General features: G+C 51.9%; 1 protein-coding gene across 2 annotated transcripts in view; it reads left to right on the plus strand.

Annotated features, from left to right (window-relative positions):
• The first annotated feature begins 16398 nt into the window (after nucleotides 1-16398).
• HRH2 (histamine receptor H2) overlaps nucleotides 16399-18654 on the plus strand; it is a 31609-nt gene continuing 29353 nt past the window's right edge. For both annotated transcript variants that reach the window (XR_004421912.1, XM_033095652.1), the window contains exon 1: nucleotides 16399-16526. The gene's annotated coding sequence lies outside the window, so the exon portion shown is untranslated. The remainder of the gene's footprint in view (nucleotides 16527-18654) is intronic.

Consider the following 18654-nt stretch of genomic DNA (forward strand, 5'->3'; position numbering starts at 1 on the left):
GCCCAGGAAACCCACCGCGTGATGACAGCTGCCCCTGGTGGCCTCTGCCAACAGCGTATCTTGAGCCCCTTTTTCATACCAGTCACGACAGATATCAACACGTTTAACAGCTGCCTCGTACTGCGTTGTTTGGATGGCAACATCGAAGTTACTTCCGTGTTTTTCAATAGTCCCCATCGTATATTCCCTGATCACAGCAGCTCCTCACACCCCGGCACTGGTTTGTTTCACTGCATTTATTTGTATGGTCGCTTTGCTGTATTGTAACTGGTTGCTTGCTTCCTGTCTTCCCCACAGGACCCTACGCTCTGTGAGGGACCCCATCCTCCCAACCCAAAGTCTGAGTAGAGCTCAGTGATCGGTGAACAGAAGCAAACGGGAACTAGAAGACCACTCACCACCCAAGCAAAGAGAAGAACAAACAAGAACAGTCTGGAGCGTTTCTGGATCACTGGCAAAATCAGTGGCGCCTGCTCCACAAGGAAGTTGTCGCCTACACAAGAAAGAAGTGACCTGCTGACCTTGGCCGTGGCCTGCCTGCCGGGACCTCTCGGGTCTATGAATAGCCTTCACACAGGGCAGCCCAGCCGTGCTGGACGTCCTGGAGCCAGAAGCAGTGATATACTAATAAGGGCAGCAATGTGGCTGGGCCAGGGCGACCCCCAGCCCGGGGAATGAGCTTTGCCCTGGAAGCAACTCTGACACACAATGAGCCGGCATTCCGTCTTTTATGGAGGGAATAGAATTGAGAAGTGCAGGGACTCCCCACCTTCCACGCTTGTTGAATCCATGTGCCACTAGACGTTCTGGAAATCCAGAGACACCCCCTGACTCTGCTGGGAAATAGAACTCCAGAGTAAGGTCGCCGGCAGCTTAGCAGGCGCCAAGCCCCGTGTGGAGCTGAATCTGAGGGCTGTCCGGCGACAGCTGTGTGTGCTCAGTTTGGAAGGGAAGACCCCACTCTCGGAAGCTGAGCTGGCGTAGAATCAGACAAGAGAGCTCACGCTTCCACTATGGGCAAGACGTGAGCTGGAATTCAAACGTGGACCAGAGATTTTGAGCATGGGACTGGATGTTAGAGGACCGACTGTAGGGTCTTGAGCCCGCTCCTGCTCCCTTCCACCTGCCCTTCTAGAAAACAAGGGATGGGGCTGCATGCTCACCAAGGGCTCTTTTTGCTCTACAAATGGTCTAGCTTGGTCTGTGCTGTATGCTCTGGGACTAGCCACATGTCCTCTCTGAGCCTCAGGTTTTCTGTAGGGAGAAGAGGGAAGTGGGGAACAGTGGGGACAGTGCTGACTGCGTCCTGCTGACGTCATGCTGGGGCTCAGACACTCCCCGGTCCCCAGGAAGCTCATCCTCTGAAGCCAGGACAGGTAAATAGCTCATCGCGATGCCGGAGGGGCAGGCAGAGGCACTGAGACAGGCTTCATCCAGGTGTCAGGCCACCTCCGAGAATGAGTGGGACTTCCCTGGGGAGCAAAGGACAAAGACACCCAGGTGAGGAAAGGTGGGAGCAAAGGCAGCGGTGTGTGTTTTGCTTGGGGAGCACCCAGAAGCCAGGAACACATGTCTGCGTGTTGGACACTTGCAGCAACATAGTCGAGGGCCTGCGGGGTCCGGGGAGGTGATGGACACGAGTGAGGTGGCAGGTGTGTGGCACCAAGGGAAGTGTGGGGACTTCAGAGAACTCATGCCCTGTCTAGAGAGAGTCTTCCTAGATCCTATGAAAAGCTGCCCAGTGAGAATTAGCCCAGTATCTGACTTTTTAGAAAAAGTGTCTGGGTTTTTAAGTGAAATCTTCTGCTTTGTAAGTGTTGACTCCAATGTGCCAGACAAAGAAAACAGGCTGGACAGAATTCTTGGTTCCCCAGTTTGCGATCTCTGAGGAAGGTGTTCCCTGAGGTCCCCTGCGGCTCTTCTCTTCTAAACAAGAGAAGAACAAGAGCTCTTCTACCAGGGCAGGTAGAAGGGCACGTGGAAGGAAGCACCAGCTTCTACCAGCTCACGTCTCTAGTAACTGAGAGCCTGGGCCGTGCAACCAGAAAGAGCTGAGTTCATTCTTGGCACCGACTCTTAGAGGCTAATTCACCCAGTTTGCGAATGTCATCGCCTGGAGTTGTGCAGTGCACAGCCTGAGCAGCTGTACACGGTTGTAACCATAAGCAAGGGCCTTCTCTTTTCTAAACCCCAATTTTCTCACCCGTAAATCGGGATGATTATCATGTACCTATAAAGGGAAATAAACTTACATAAGCACGTATGTTGGGTATAGAGTAAATATTCAAAATGCGACCTTTTTCACCCCAATGCCTCTCTGAGGCTCCAGCTGAATCTTTTGGCCTCCTGGTGGGTGGCATTCCTTGTGCCAAGAGAATGCTGGGTGAGGGTTGGAAGGGAAGACCCCACACTTTGGAGCTGGGCTGGAGTAGAATCAGATATGAGAGCTCATGCTTTTTCCTGGCAAGTTCATGAGCCAGGATTAAAACGTGGGAAAGGAGATTTGGAAAAACCTGGGTACCAGGTTCAGGTTCTGAGAGAATTAGTTAAAGAATATATTAGGAGAACCAGGCTGGAAAATGTTATTTTTTTTAAGCTTCCTGTTCAAGCCAGGAAGGGAGCCCTCGCCGTCACCTGACCATGCTGGCACCAGTCTCCAGGCGGTGAGAATAATGTCTGTTCTTTCAGCCACCCAGTCTGTGGTATTTCATGATGGCAGCTCCAGACCAGCTGGTAAGTCATGGAGCTGGGACTCACACCAGGGAGTCTGGCCGCCCATCTGGCCCAGGGACACAGGACGACTCCTGTGGGCTGGGGTCCAGGGCTCTCGCTGGGACCCTCGGAGCTGAAGTGCTGATTTAAACATGCTCAAGGGACCGCAGGCCATCAGCCAGTGCAGGCAACTTGACCGCTCATTTGTTGCTGCCTTGACACTTCGCTCAGCCCTGAGGAAAGTTCTCGAGCACGATCCTATCCCACTAGGAGTCTGGCCTGAGTATTTGGATCCCTCCTAGTCCTATTGCATGTCACAGTGCCGAGCCTGGTTGGAAGCCAGCCAGCTCCCCGGACCCCTGATGGGGCTGGGGGACCAGAGCAGTGGGGGTCCCCAGTCCTCAGCCTCTGGGTCCTAGCTCTGCAACTCAGTAGCTGGGTGACCTGAGGCAAGCCCCTAACCTCTCTGAGCCTCACTTTTCCTATGAGAAAAATAAGGGTGCTGAAAAGAATCGCACTGCCTCAGAGGGTGTGGTGGGGATAAGTAAGTTAACACAACTGAAGGGCTGACCAAGGGCCGGGCATGTGGCCAGCGCTGGGCACCTTCACCATCGCCCTCCTGGAGACTGGCACGTGGCTCCCTGCTGCAATGGGCGCCTTTCTCTGCCCCTCCAAACTCTCTCCACCCAAAGGTCTGCTGGGCAAAGGGCTCCCTGCCTCCATCTCCCCACTGCGCTCAGCCAATGGCCAGTGCTGCCAGAAGGGCAGGGGAGAGCGGGGTTGGGTCTGTGTCCCCTACTTCTCTACTGTGGGGCCATGGGGAGTGGCCACCTCCCTCTGCAGAAGGTCACAGCTCCTTCTAGACAGTTCTTTCCACCCAGCCCTCTGTGTCCAGGTGCTGGAAGCTGCTGGCTGTCTTGTCCCTCCGACCCAGGGGTAAAGGTGCCCAGCTGTGGCCAGGGGAGGGTGCCACCCCATCTTTCCTTGCTTCCCTGCCCCCTGCTTGCCCTTTGTAAAAAGTCCCTGTGCTGTACCCCTCAAATGACCCAGTTGGGGGGCCATCTGTTTCCTTCCAGGACACCTTCTAACGGGTGTGCCTTGTAGGGGCTGTCAGAAAACTCACTTGGGTCCAACAGTGAGAGAACACACTTATTATTACATGGGGTTAGTAGGTAATTAACTATGTCATCAGAGGGACTGAATGTTGAATTGCAGAGATAAGGGTTTAAATTCTTCAAGCCCTATGTAAGCTCACCAGATGGGGTAAATGGTGCTGAGCCTGCAGGAGCAGCCACCTGGGGAGAGCTGGGGGCTGGGGGGGGGGGGCTAGGTGCCAGCCTACCTCCCACATCCAGGCCCTGCAGGGTTCTAGTCTGCAACCAAGCCAGGCCCCGCCTCCTTTGCCTTGAAGTCAAGGTCCCTGAGAAAGTACCCAGGCAGGGGTCTGGGAGGTGGAGGACTCAGAAGTTCCATGCTGGGCCATTGTGATCTCCTGATTTATAACAAGAAATATATGTTTGCTTTTGTTCCTGTTTCTGACTCAGAGCTCCTAAAACCCTTGGCTTTTCCTAAGTGTTAAGAGCAATTGGTGTTATAACCAGTCCCTTTCAACCAAACCTGAGTTGATAATGAAGTGACTTTTGGAAAATCCCTAAGGAGGGGGGACGGTTGCCAAGAAAATCAATCATATGACTAGAGGTTGGAACGCTCTGTCCTGACCTCCAGGCAGGGGGACGGACTGGAGGTGGAAGCAGGTGTCAGTGGGCCATGACTTAATCTATCACGACTGTCCAGAAGCATAAACCCCCAAAGGACGGGGTTTGGAGAGCGTCCGGGCCAGTGAACAGCTGGAGATTTGGGGGAGAGTGGCAGGCTCGGGGAGAGCCTGGGCGCTCCGCATCCTTTCCCCACACCTGGCCCCGTGCATCTCTGCCATCTGGCTGTTCCTGACTTATATAGCCTGACTTTTGTAAGAAACCAGTGGTCTAGTAAGTAACGTGTTTCTCTGAGTTCTGAGCTACCCTAGCAAATTAAAGGAACCTGAGGAGGGCATCACGAGAACCTCAGATGTGCAGCCGGTCAGTCAGAAGCAGGGGTGACAATCTGGACATACTATTGGCATCTGTAGGGGGAAGTCTTTTAGGACTGAGAAACCGGTGGGATCTGAGGCTCTCTCCAGGCAGACAGTGTCAGAATTGAGTTGACTTGTAGGACACCCAGCTGGTGGCCGAGAATTGTGGTATGGGGAAAAAACAAAACAAAACTCACTGCAGCCATGAAAGTGAGTAACGGAGGAGGAGCTAGGAAGGGGTGGGATTTCTCCCCGAATCCCCAGGAACTGTAGTACTTCTCCTCTGCCCTCTTCTTCTATCACCTGGCACCTCTGTCTCTGTCACTCTGTCTGTCTCTCTCTCCCCTACGTCACCCCCCGAAAACTTTCCCCCTATAGCCCCCTCTTCCCTCTCTCCAGATTTCCTTACCCCCCAGATCCACTCCACCTGGTCTCAGGCAGAGCAATTTCACTCTCTCCCAGCATCGCCACACACAATATCTACATCGTCTTCAAGAATCTGAACGGTCATTAGATGCCGTACTTGACACATGCGTTTAGTGAACAGAAAGCTCCCCCAGTTACCAAAGAGTTAGGGTAGGGGCGAGGGGTTAGAAATATTTTTTTTTCTTAATTAGAAGATACATTTTTTTAAAAAGATTTTTTTATTGGGGAAGGGGAACAGGACTTATGGGGGAACAGTGTGTACTTCCAGGACTTTTTTTTTTTTCCAAGTCAAGTTGTTGTCCTTTCAGTCTTAGTTGTGGAGGGCACAGCTCAGCTCCAGGTCCAGTTGCCGTTTTCTAGTTGCAGGGGGCGCAGCCCACCATCCCTTGCGGGAGTCGAACTGGCAACCTTGTGGTTGAGAGCCCACTGGCCCATGTGGGAATCGAACCGGCAGACTTCGGAGTTAGGAGCACGGAGCTCTAACCGCCTGAGCCACCCGGCCGGTCCTAGAAATATTTTTTGTATACAGTAATAATAAAGTACCCCGCATGATGGTACGTGGCTGAGAGTTATGAAATATTTATGCCAGTAACATTCCTAAGTAATCATAATAGCAGACATTTATTGCACATTTGCGCGGTACCAGGCCACACCCTCAGAGCGTTACCTCACACGTCCTACTCAATGTTCACAGGAAGCCCGGGGAGCAGACGCTACTTCTTCTGTCTCAGATCAAGAAACAGACTCGGGGTGGTTGGGCGATTTCTCAAGGTCACACACCTTGTTAAGGGGATTCATGTCCAGATCTTGCAGGGCCCCAAAGCCAGTGTGCTGAGTCACAGATGCCAGCAAGAGGGAGTCTCACCCAAGATCCTAAACGCTCAGTCACTGTAACGGAGAAAGACACCTTTGAAAAGAGCAAGAGAAATGGCCGAATACCCGAGGATAAACTTACAGGAACCAGCAAGGCCAAGAGCAAGGAAACAAGGCCGCTTCACAAAGCGCAGCAAAGCAGGGGGGTGGGTTCTGGGGCTGTAAGGTTGATGTCCCTCAAATTACCCCCTTCATTTGTTGTAATGCCAATAAAAATCCCATTAGTGCTTGGGAGATGATCTTGGCAAATTAATTAAAATTAATTTGGAAGAAAAAAAATGCTCAAGGGTAGCCAAGAAAATGTTCCAGCAGCGGAATAAGGAGGGGGACTCACTCGTCCTTCAGTGGGTATTTCTTGAGCACCTACTATACACCAGTGCTGAAAATACAGACACCATCCCCGTCCTTGAGGAGCTTCCGGCCTAGTGGGGACTGAACATGCTATGGCACTAGGGCCATGTGAATGGTGCAGCCTGGGGCAGAGCAGGGAGGGCCCCGGCACAGGCTCCTGCAGAGGCATGCCGGGGGATGGCTAGGAAATAATAATCCTGGCGGTGTCTCCTGACAGCTTGGCGTGTCCTGCGTCATTGCATCCCCAGCAGCCCTGTGGATCACGAACCCTGCTGCTGCCCACTTTACACATGAGGACACAGAGCCCAGAGACATTAGCCTGCTCAAGGTCACACAGCCAGTGAGTGACGGAGCAGGGCCCAGAATTCAAAGCTGCCCAACTCCAATGTCCCTGCTCGTAAGCACCACCGACGGTGACTGACAGGACATCAGGAGGGGAAGAGGGGCTTAGTCAATCAGCCGTGTTGGAATCATTACATAAATGATGATTAACTTTGTTTTAAAAACAAATGTGAAACGGGTTAGATATTTAAATGTCAGACAAAACCCATATAAGTAACAGAGAAAATAAAGGGAGACAAGGTTTATAATTTGAGTAGAGAAAGGCCTGTCTGAAATGAGAGTCAGTAATGATGAAAGATCAGTAGATCAGACCACACTGCAACTTAAAATGTCTTTACAGCACAAGGGGTGCACACAAAGAACAAGAAGAGAAACTATATTAACATCATACATGACAGACAAAGCTTGATATTCAAGGAGCTCTTATAAGAGGGAAACACCCCTCTAATAGAAAAATGAGCAAAGGACACAAACAGGCAACACCAGGAGAATCAGAGGGTGTGGGGTTGCTTGCCCCGTGCAGGGCCCCTTCTCTCCTGCCTCTGGAAGGGACCATCCTGTGAGCTCATCGGCTGGCCTGGGACCTGTCAGATCCTCTCTCTGAAGATCTGAATGAAGAGACGAGTCATCGAGCTTGTGGGAAGTCAGAGTGAATGGTTGACTTAGGAGAAGGCCAGAGTCACTGTCATGAAGGCACAGCCTGAAGCCAGACAATCATGAGGGATGCTGCCAAGTGACAAATTGAGAACAATTGAATGTCCATCAACAGGAGACTGGCTAAAAAAACCATAGTTCATCCATATAATGGAATGTCATTTAGGAATGAAAAAGCATGAGGTAAAGGCTTATATACAGGAAAAATGCAGAAAATTAACGATGTTTTTATTTTATTAAAAAAACCCCACATTTTCAAAAATTTATGTTGAGTGCTTGTGTGTGTGTGTGTGTGTGTGTGTGTCTGTGTGTGTGTGTGTGTTTAGGATTCAAATTGCCCAGGTTTGAATCCCAATGCTGATATCATTAGCCATGTGGCTTTGGGCGAATTACTTAACCTCAGTTTCCACATCTATACAATGAGAAAGAACTGCATCATCTTCAAATGGTTGTCTTAATGAGGATTAAAACATAAATTATCTTAGAAGAATGTTAGGAACACACTAAGTGCTTAGTAAGTGGCAGCTATCATCATCATCCTCCATAGAACACAAATCCCAGAAGGACATACATCACATTGTTAACTCTCTACACCTCTGACAGAAGGGGCTGGGGCGGGAATGACACAGTGACATTAACCTCACACACACCCATTAATACATTACTTAAACTTTTCAAAACGGATATGTTTTTATTTTGGACACTGAAAGAAAGCTATAAGGAAGCTTTCTCCTCCAAGTGGAGGGACTGGTTAGTAAAGAGGGGGGAGAAAATGGAATAGATGGGCTGAGAGAAGCAGACCCCTCCTGGGTCCCTGGGGACTGTCTGCAGGGAATTGGGGGGCTTGGCGTCCTACTTCTCATAAGGCAAAGCAGTGGTTTATGGACTTGCTGTGTGTTCTTACAAAAAGAAAAACAAAACACCCTCTTCCATTAAAAAAAAAATTTTTTTAGTTAGTTCAAATGGCTTTGTGTTCCTGGTAACCAAAAAATCCTAACCAAAACAAGTAGCTGATAACATAAGAAAAAATACTCAACTCTACTGAGAAGCAAAGACTGCATACTGGAACACAGAGCTATCCGTGTTCCCCTATCGCTCTGGAAAATATTTAACAGGTTGTTAAACGCTCTGTATCGCTGCCGAGGCTGGAAAGAGTCAGCATTCACATACCGCCCACTGAACATATGCACTGGGTCAACCTCTGGGCTAGCACTTATCCATGAATCGATTTGCCCTTCGATCTAGAAGATTCCACCTTGAAGAATTTTCCATAGACAATCTTGAAGCAATTCATGAAGATACAAGTTCAAGGATGATGACATTGTTTATATTGGTGAGAAAACTAGAAACACCCTAGCCAGGGGTGTCCAAACTTTTTTCAACGTTTTTCACCAAGGGCCATATGCGGTAAAATACACAAATAGCCGGGCCACTCACTCGAGGTGAAGTACGTATTGCCTCACCTGGTTTATTTAAGGAAACTAAATATATTTTTGGAATTTGCTGCGGGCCAATTAACAATGGATCACGGGCCGCAGTTGGCCCGCGGGCCGCAGTTTAGACACCCCTGCCCGAGACATTCATCAGCAGAAGAGTTCAGTAAACGAGACACCGTGGCAGATGGTGGGTGGCCCAGGATCCGGGGTCCTGGTACTCACATCCTTGTGTGACGCCCTCCCCTGGAGTATGGGCGGGACCTATAACTTGCTTCTAAGCAATGGAATACCTCCGTGTTGAGCGGCGATCACTTCTGCAATTAGATTACAAAAGATTCTGACTCTGGTCTTGCTGGCAGATTCTCTGCCTTGCTGGCTTGGATGAAGCAAGTTGCCAGGTTGCGGAGGGCCAGATGGAAAGGAACCGAGGTCGGCTTCTAGCCAACAGTCACGGAGGAATTCTCAACCCAAAAGGAACTGAATCCTGTTAATGACACCACGTAAGTGGGCTTGGAAGTGGTCCTTCCTGTTGAGCCCTCAGAAGAGAACGCAGCCCTGCCCATGCCTGGACCGCAGTCTAGGGAGACCTTGAGCAGAAGAGCCAGCTAAGCTCCGCCCACACTCCTGACCCACAGAAACCGAGACAATAAATGTGTGTTGTTTTCAGCCACTAAGTTTGTGATAACTAACACATAAATAATGCCACTGTTCAGAGGGTTAAGAATAAAGATGGGGAAATAACCACACTACTCTTATGTTAAAAAATAAAAAGTAGATGGAAGAATAGTATGTGTGATATAATCCCGTTTTTACAAATGGATGCTTAAAATATTTTTATGCATAGATAAAAGTCTGGAATGAGATGCAGATCAAATTATTCATAAGCTAATCTCTGGAGGGAATAAGATTTCAGGAAACTCACCCACATGGTTTGAGTTTTTACAACGAGTTTATTACTTTTAGAATCAGTAAAAAATAATAACAGTATTTCCATTAAAAAAAGATAATACATGGTTAAAACGTCGAAGAACCTAACAAATGACCTTGTCGTCTGTGGCACATGCTGCCTAGGGGCCAACCCACCACTTCCAGTCCCAGCCCTCTGCGCCTTTGCCTGCCTCCCACGATGGAGGCTGGAAGGGTGACACTGTCACTTTGCAAACCTCCCGTGTAGCTAGGGATGACCGTGTGGTAGGTCTGGACCAATGAGACATAAGTGGGAACATGCTGAGGGGGTCAAACATCACTGGCTCCCTGCCTTCCCCCTTTCTATTTACCACTACACAGCACCCATCTCGTGGGAAAAGGCCATTACAAGACACGTGACATGGGTATGGACGTAAAGGAGCACCAGGCTAAGAAGGCTCCAGGGAGAGGCTTGTGACCCAGCCAGGGCACTTAAACTTGACTTTCAAAGTAATATCTAGCAGGGGAGCGGGCAGAAACTAGGGAGACTGTCCCAACAGAGCCAAATTAGGTCACCATGCTCTCGAAGGGCAGCAAACTGCAGATGGCGTCATGTTTTCTGCACATTCGTGTAGTTCCCCCTGGGAGCAGGATGTGTTCAGCTGTAAGTCCCAGAAGCCCTGACTCCCAGAGGGTGTCTCATTGTCACACAAGTGACAAAGTCGGGAAGTAGGTGTTTCCAGGGTTGGTCCAGCAGCCCTACGATATCCGGAACCTGAGTTTCTTTGCAGTTCTGGTGGTGTTTCCCTCCCGGCCACACAACGTGGCTGCCTCAGCTGCAGGATCAAGAGAAGGAGGCAGTGGAACAAGCAAGGAGAAGAGCGGGATTGCGCCTGGCCACGCCGCCAGCCTATTACAGGAGGGAGACTCTGCACCCGCTAACGACTTCCCCTTCATCTCATTGGCCAAAGTGGGTCACATGACAATGTCTGTCATGGAGGCTGGGAAAGCAAGTATCTGCCTTTCTAGCCTTTACAGCGGGTATGAGCCAAGGAGAAAGAGGGTAGAAATCACACACAGCAGCAGTGCCCGCTGCCCCTGCCTGGACCAGGGACAAGCTGCCCGAGTCTTCTTGGTGGCCCAGCCTCACCTCCTGACTCCCACGTCCAACCTCCTGGTCTCCCCCCTGCTCCCATCACTGGCCCAGCCGGGCGCCCAGGGGGGTGGCCCAGCACGATTCCTGGACCTGGCTGTGTCTTTATTCTGGGCGATTGTTGTCACTTGAATCCCAGTCTGAGTTGCCTGTGAGAGTCGACATGACCTCCCTGCTCTAAAGCTTCTCTCTCATCCCATCTTGCTTCTCACAGAAGCTCCTCTTCTGTGCACTAGTCAGCCTTCTCCAGACAAGCAGAACCAATAGGGTCTACAGAGGGAAAGAGATGTATTTTAAGGAATTGCCTTAAAATAACATTGAGTAGGCTGACAAGTCCAAAATCCACAGAGTGGGCTGCCTGGCCAGAGACCCAGGCTGAATGTAGCATTTCCGACTCTGGGTTCCCACAAAACAATCTATTTTGCCAGTGGAGGGGGCCAGGAGAGCAGTGCTTGGGCTTTGGAGCTGGCCAAGGAAACCCCCAGGGAGCTATGGGACCTTGGACAACATTGACTTTCTGAGCCTCAGTTTCCTCCTCTGTAACCCGGGCAAAATAATAGTTTCACTTCAAAGGCCCTGGTGCGAATTATTAATACATGAGATGACGTATTCACAGAACCCAGCACAGTAGCCAGAAGGCAGTAGGCAGTCAGTAAATTGTGTTCCTTCCTATCCTGTGAGCCACAGCTGGGGTACCACGCAGTTTTGCAGACGCTGGGGAAACAGCCAAGGCTGGGGTTCCGTGGACTAGCCTGGTGGGGCAGGAACCCGTTGCAATGGTCTGGGGACTCCCAGCCCTGAGGCCTTCCCAAGGTCTCCCTCAAGACTCAGAGCTCACGACGGCAAGGAAATACTGCTCCCCACACACCCTGGCCACACTCTCAGTTGCCCCACTATAAACCCTGCCCCAGCATAGAGAGCAGGGCACAGGCAAGAAACAACCAATAATAAAAACCGGTGGGTTTCGTTGGAATTTTCTGCAGACCACTGTCCCGCATCAGTCAGGGTCTTAACTGTCGCCAGCTTCTTTTTCTGTTTTCAATTTTAAGCTGTCAAACTCTGCAGAGATTACTCATCTGAAGGAAGCACATGTTTTTTGTTGTTTTTTTCCTACTTCTGTCAAAAAGTGGTTTGGGTTTCCTGAGAATGAGAAGCTTCTTCTAGTTTCCTTTGAAAGGCAGTACTTACCACACATTCAGAGGAAGGAGGAATTTGAAGCCATCGGGTCCCAAAGCCCTCTTAATAATAATGATATGACTTCTTCTATAATCAAAGTGCTTAGCAGTTTTCAGATCTAGTACAGAACTGGAAACTTTTAGAGCTGGAAAGGGGTCGCAAATGTCATCCTGATCTGTTGGGTGGCCAACGATGGACTGCCTCCAGCAATAACTCACCTCACAGCGTGTGAGGGTACCATTTCCCTATTAAAACCCTCTAGTGGCTCCTTTTCATTTAGGATGAAATCCACACGCCTCACCATGGCCTTGGTTGGTACCAGCACCAACCACTGTCCGTCTCCCTCAGACATTCAGCCACGAGGACCTGCTCACGTTCCTTGCCGGAGCCAAGCTTGTCCCTACCTTAGAGCATCTGCACGTATTGCTCCTTCCCCGTGGGGGCGGTTCCCCCTTATCTTCATATGCCCGACTCAGCTCAAAGCCACCTGCTCAAAAAAACCTTCTCCAACCGTCTTAGAGTACGGCCCCCGGTCACTCTCTATTACACCACCCAGCTTGCTTTCCTCCTCGCAATTCTCTTCAGCTGGAATTACCCGGCTTGTTTACCATCTTTCTCTTCCTAGCATGTCCATCACTGTATCCCAGAGTTAATCCAGTTCCTGACACACAGTAGGTTCAGTAAACATGGCTTGAGTGAATAAGTGAATTTAATATCTGTTTCTTTTTTCATCTGAGTCCCATCCAGACTCTTGGAGGCAGATATCCCTCTTATACTTATTTCTCAGTCAAGGAAACGTGCTCGGGGATGTTAAACGATTCCCCCTAAGGCCTGTTATCCAGTGATTCACTGCTTTGTAACAAACCACGGCCAAATGTACTGGCTTAAAGCAACAAGGATGTGTCATTTCTCCCAACTCTGTGGGTTTCCTGGGTGGTTCTCCTGCTGGTCTTGCCTGCGCTCACCCATGCGGCTCTGAGAGCTAGAACAGCTGGCTATCTGTCTCCACGTGGCCCGGCTTCCCAGACGTCTTCACAGCCTGCTGGTCTCGGAGCATTTCCCGAGCCAGTGAAAGCAGACGCGCCCAGGCCTGTACCGGCCTAACCTCGGAAGGGGTATAGCATCACCTTCGCCGGGTTCTATCCCTCAAAACAAGCCACAAAGCAAACCCAGACCATGTGAAGGGCCACAGACTCCACTCTTGGCGGGAGGTGCTGTCACCTTGCAAAACAGCTTGGGCCACACTGTTGTGGCTGCCTTTGAAAATCTGTCACAGCTAATAAGTGTCCAGCTTGACCGAACCTCTGACTCAGGGTGGAAAACCAAAGGACTGTGATGACCCAGCAATCCCGAATGACTCCAGAAATCAAATGGCCTACAACACACTGGTCTTTCACTGCCATGACATGCCCACTGGGAGTTGGTGGGGGTTCTGGGACTTTACTCTGGGACCCAAGGTGACAGAGCAGCCTCTCCTAGGAATATTGTCTCAACAGAGCCATTCTCAGGACAGAAAGGAAAGGGAAATGGCAAACACTGTCCCAGAGCCTCTGCATGGAAGTGACACAAATCACCTCCACCAACACATGGGTGGCCAACAGGTCACCGTCCCTCTGGGAGGGGCCCTGAACAGGAGTGGACAGTCACCCCACCCACGCGGAGCACTTTTTTCTCTTCGATCCTTAAACAAACCCTTCTTTACAAGCCAAAACCTGTCTCATTCTATGTCTGTCATTGTTCCAAATGTGGCTCTCATCTGCTCCCTCTTCCCAGAATGCCCTTCGTAGAGACAAAGGTCACTGGAGCCTTCTCTTCTGCAGGAGACGCCTCCCAGCCCTCCCAGCCACCCAGCCTGAAAACCTGCCGTAGACCCATTGCTCACAAGATCAAGTCCAAACTCCCATCCCTGTCGTGTCCTTAAAGACCACACCAGCTGATCCCTGCCGGACTGCCACCGGACTGCGTTCCCTGCCTGGCCAGGCTGTTTCATGCTCTCTGCCTGTCTGTGCTGCTTCCTCTGCCCCTACGGCCCTTCCCATCTCCACCTTGTGAAATGTGGCTTTCCCTTTTAAGATCTGGCTCTAAAAGGCTCCTCTCTGCAGATGATCTTTTTTCCCTCGGCAGGGAACTAACTTTTCCCTTTTCTAAACCCCTTCATTATAGCATCTATTCATCTGCTCATTCAACCAACATTTGTTGGGCACTTATTACTATAAATGCCAGGTGCCATTCCAGGTTCTGGGGAGACACAGGGAATAATACAAACAAGGTTCCTGCTCCTCCGGTGGTTACATGCTGGTGAGTAAAAGCGGATGATAAGCATACACACCAAGTAATTTTAGATAGTGGTAAGTGTTTTCATTACAACAAAAAGGAATGAGATGAAAAACACCATGCCAAGGAAGGGACTGCTTTCGGTAAGATGACCAGGACCCTGGCCTCTCTGAGGTTGGAGCAGCCGTGGGGAGATGTGGGGAAGAGCATTCCTGGCAGAGAACAGCCAGTGCAGACTGCGTGGGGGTAGGGCCGGGTGCAAAGAGGAAGCCACTGCACAGGGAAAGAGGCAGGGAGTGTTGAGACAGGAGGGCAGAGAGGGGGGATACAGCCAGACCCTGCTGAGGTGCTAAGGGGAGTTGATTTTATTCTAACTACAGCAGGGAGGCCAGGGAGGGTTGAGGGCTTCCAGCAGGGGAGTCCCGGAGAGACATGATCTAACTTATACTATTCAGAGATCACCTACGTTGGTTGCTGTGTGAATCGCAGGCAAGCAAGAGTGGATTCCCGGAGACCAGCTTGGTGGCTCTTGCTGTCATTCCACGATGATGCTGGTGACTTGGATTCAGACTGCAACAGCTTCCCCAGAAGCTGTGACCTCAGAGCTCTAGGGGATGGTGACCTTAGCATCTGCACTTCAGCCTGAAGCACAAGGCTGGGCCCATGGTGACAGAAGGACTTAGCATGGTGTGTCAATCATTATTAGCACATGTCTGAAATTTACATTCAGCTGAACCGGCATCCTTTCGCTCTCTTTTGCTAAGCTTCTCTAGAAACTGCCCTCCATGTACCAGGTTCCCCAAGCAACCAGGGGCAGCCCATCTGACTTCCTGCCTCCCCTTCACCGGGCTGGAAACCTGGCATCCTGCCCCCCCAGGCTCCCTCCGCTGAGGTCACCTGTGGTTCGCACAGCAGCCTGACAACACACTGTGTAAGAGCTAAGTTGTCCCATCTGAGTCTATACTTTCTCATCTGGAAGGTGGGCATTATTTTCCCAGGACCCTCCCCCCTACTCTTCTCTCTCGCCATCCTTTCCCTTGGCTAGAACAAATCCACTCTTCTCTGAAGTTCCACTGATTCCAGAATTACCTAAGCTTTTCCCTGGAAACTAGTTCTCTCCCTCTCTCTTCCAGCCTCATTCCAGGTGGCTGGAAGCTGGGCACCCAAGGTGAGGGGTTGCTTACAGCCTTCCCAGGGCAGGCCCTCCAGCTGTGGGTTGAAGCCAGTGCTGGGCCACAGCTGGGAGTCCCCTTCCACTCAGCCAATTACTGCGCAGCTGGACGCTGGGTCCCATGCCAGGCTGTGGGGAGAGTGGTGGTGGTGGGGGGGAAGTGACAAAGAGGATGAAGTTTGACAGAAAGAAAGAGAAAGTAGGAAGTGTCAGAGCCAGAGAGGGAAGAAGAGAAGGTCTAGGGAAAAGGAAAAGAGAAAGTGAGTGAGAGTGTGGGAGAGCGAGAATGCATGTCGAGGGAGAAAAGTCAAGGGTGCACATGCTACAGGTGAAGTGGGGGGAAGGAGAGGAGAGGAGGAGAGGGGGAGAGGGAGAGTGGGGAGGGTGGGAGAGAGGGGAGAGGGGGAGAGGGAGAGAGGGAGAGTGGGAGAGTGGGGAGGGTGGGAGAGTGGGGAGAGGGGGAGAGGGAGAGTGGGGAGAGGGGGAGAGGGAGAGTGGGGAGAGGGAGAGAGGGAGAGTGGGGAGGGTGGGAGAGTGGGGAGGGTGGGAGAGTGGGAGAGGGGGAGAGGGAGAGAGGAGAGTGGAGAGTGGGGAGGGTGGGAGAGTGGGGAGAGGGGGAGAGGGAGAGTGGGGAGAGGGAGAGAGGGAGAGTGGGAGAGTGGGAGAGTGGGGAGGGTGGGAGAGTGGGGAGAGGGGGAGAGGGAGAGTGGGGAGAGGGGGAGAGGGAGAGTGGGGAGGGTGGGAGAGTGGGGAGAGGGGAGGGAGGGAAACTGGGGAAGAGCCAGAGACTTGGAGAGAAAGGAAGGGAAGGAGCGGTTGAGAGCGAGGAGGAGCGAGTTGGGGGCGGAGACGAGGAAGTGGGTGCGAGCCGTCCTCTCCATCTCCGCCCGCCGGAGCAGAGCGGGAGCCGGCGCGGGACCCAGGCGAGCCTGAACCGAGCCTGAACCGTGGCAGGACCACACTCAGGGGCAGCAGCTCCAGGTAACGCGGCCGCCGCCTCCCCTCGGGGCCTGGGCAGGGGCGGGGTCCCAGGCAGGTGCTGGCGGGGGCCCCCCGGGTGGCTGCTCCAGGTTCCCCGCGTCCGTCGTGCCCCGACCCCGGGGTCCAGCCATGGCCTCGCCATTCGCTGGCTGTGCGTGACCTTGGGTTAGTCCCTCGCTCTCGAGCCTCAGTTTCCTTCTCTGTGACCGCGGGGGTCCTGCCCCAGCCAAGGGGGGCGCTACCAGCAGAGGATACAGCCCAGGCCCGCTGGGGTCGGGTCTGTGTCCCCTCCGCCCACGTGGGGATGGATTTGAAAAGTCCACTTGCGCGTTAACAGTCCCTGGTTTGTCGCCGGGTCTGGACGGACGCATTGGAGCACGAGCGACTTTCTGCTTAAGGGAAGACAGCAGAGGGCCTGGGCGGGCGGGGAGGGGTCCCTAGCCCCTTAGGACGCCTTCCTCCTCCCTGGCTTCTGCCCAGAGGCCTGAGAGCGAGGGAGGCCCAGGCAGGAGTCCTCCAGGGGCATCTGGAGAGCGATTAGCTTTTCGGATGAGCCCGGCAACTGGCCTGGGCTAGGAATCCCAGTTCTCCTGCTTAAACAGTGCAGTTGACCTTGAGCAAGCGAGCCCCAGTCTCCCCGCGGCTCTCCCCCCACCACCATGAAAGGGGTGTGCTCCTGCCGGCTTTGAGATGGTGTGGAGGATACGGAGGTGGGGCAGAAAGTGCCACCGCCTGTGGTGGGGGCCTGGGGTGTCCCCACCCTGGCAGCTGTCATTGCCAGGTCTTCTCTGGTCTCCTTTGATAGAGATGGTCAGCGGCCCTGCAGGGCCTAGGGAATTGGGGGTGGGAGGAGTGGCAGGAGCCCCAACTGCCCCCCGCAACCCAGACACACACCCTGATGGTTCTCTAAGAGATGAAATCTGTGAGATGACACTTTGTGTCCTGTAGAGATTCCTGGCTTATCTCTCGGATCCTCAGTTTTCTGATTTATAATAGGAAGCTATTATGAATTCCTATCTGCTAAGGAATTCCTGTAGATTATGAAAGGTAGTTAGATAGAGAGATTTATTAACATCTCTGACCCCGAGATACAACAAGACTTGAACAGAATGAGAAAATAACATTTGTCCACCACCTGTACTGGGAGGGCTGGGGTGCCGTGTGTATGGTGGTGAGCAGGGTCATTCAATCCTGGGGAGCCAGCGCTCCCACAGCCTCCATGACGCCCGAGGGTCACGCTGGTAGGAAGTGCTTGTGCTGGGGTTGGCCCCACGTCTGCCTGGCTCCAGCTGTTTCCAAAAGGCCGCAGCCCAATGGCTGTGAATATGACCGTGGAAGGAGTCTGGCACGGGCTTGGCACCAGGCAGCTGCCAACCCAATCAGCATGGGTGTCTGGTTCCACATGTCATAGGAAAAGCTGCTACATAACCACTGGAGGAAGTCTGGAGGCCGGCAGTGGGGGTGAGCAGTGCCCTAGGGGTCTGCAAGGAGGGAGGGTCACTACTTGTCGCCAGGTAGGGAGCAGGTCACCAGGTAGAGAGAAGGTCGGGCGACTCGCCCATTCCGCCAACTTCTCTTCCTTCCTCTACCACTTGTCTCAGTTGACCTGTCTCTGTGACCTTGGTGAGGCTGCTTCTCTTGGTTCACGGGCACTTTCTCTTCTCCATCCACTGACGACTGGCTGAACTGACCCTCTTAGATGAGGCGTCTGAGGGAAAAACAAGGCCAGCTGTGGTCCATCTCCACCACCCCCCAGAGAAGAGGAAATGGGATTAAGACCCAATCCCAAGGATTTAGCTCAGCCTCCCGGAGGAAATCCTTGCTAATGGGAAAATGGGTGCCCCACTGTGGGAAAATGGGTGTCCCCCAAGGCTAGAGAGGTTCCTTTGCCAAAAATGTTCTAAAAGAAGAAGAGACATCCAAACAAAATGACAGGAATATGAATAAAGGCTCTTTCAAATGCAAACACATTCATCAACAATCAGAGAGTGACTAAATGTCCAACAATAGGGGCTCAATTAAGTAAATCATCAGACATAGTGTGGCTGCTAAAAACGGACAGCGTTTAATGAATGGGGACATGCTTATGCATATACATCTATATGGCACGGTGCAAATTTGTGACAAG

Source organism: Rhinolophus ferrumequinum, chromosome 24 (genome assembly GCF_004115265.2).
Source record: "Rhinolophus ferrumequinum isolate MPI-CBG mRhiFer1 chromosome 24, mRhiFer1_v1.p, whole genome shotgun sequence".
Taxonomy (NCBI): domain Eukaryota; kingdom Metazoa; phylum Chordata; class Mammalia; order Chiroptera; family Rhinolophidae; genus Rhinolophus; species Rhinolophus ferrumequinum.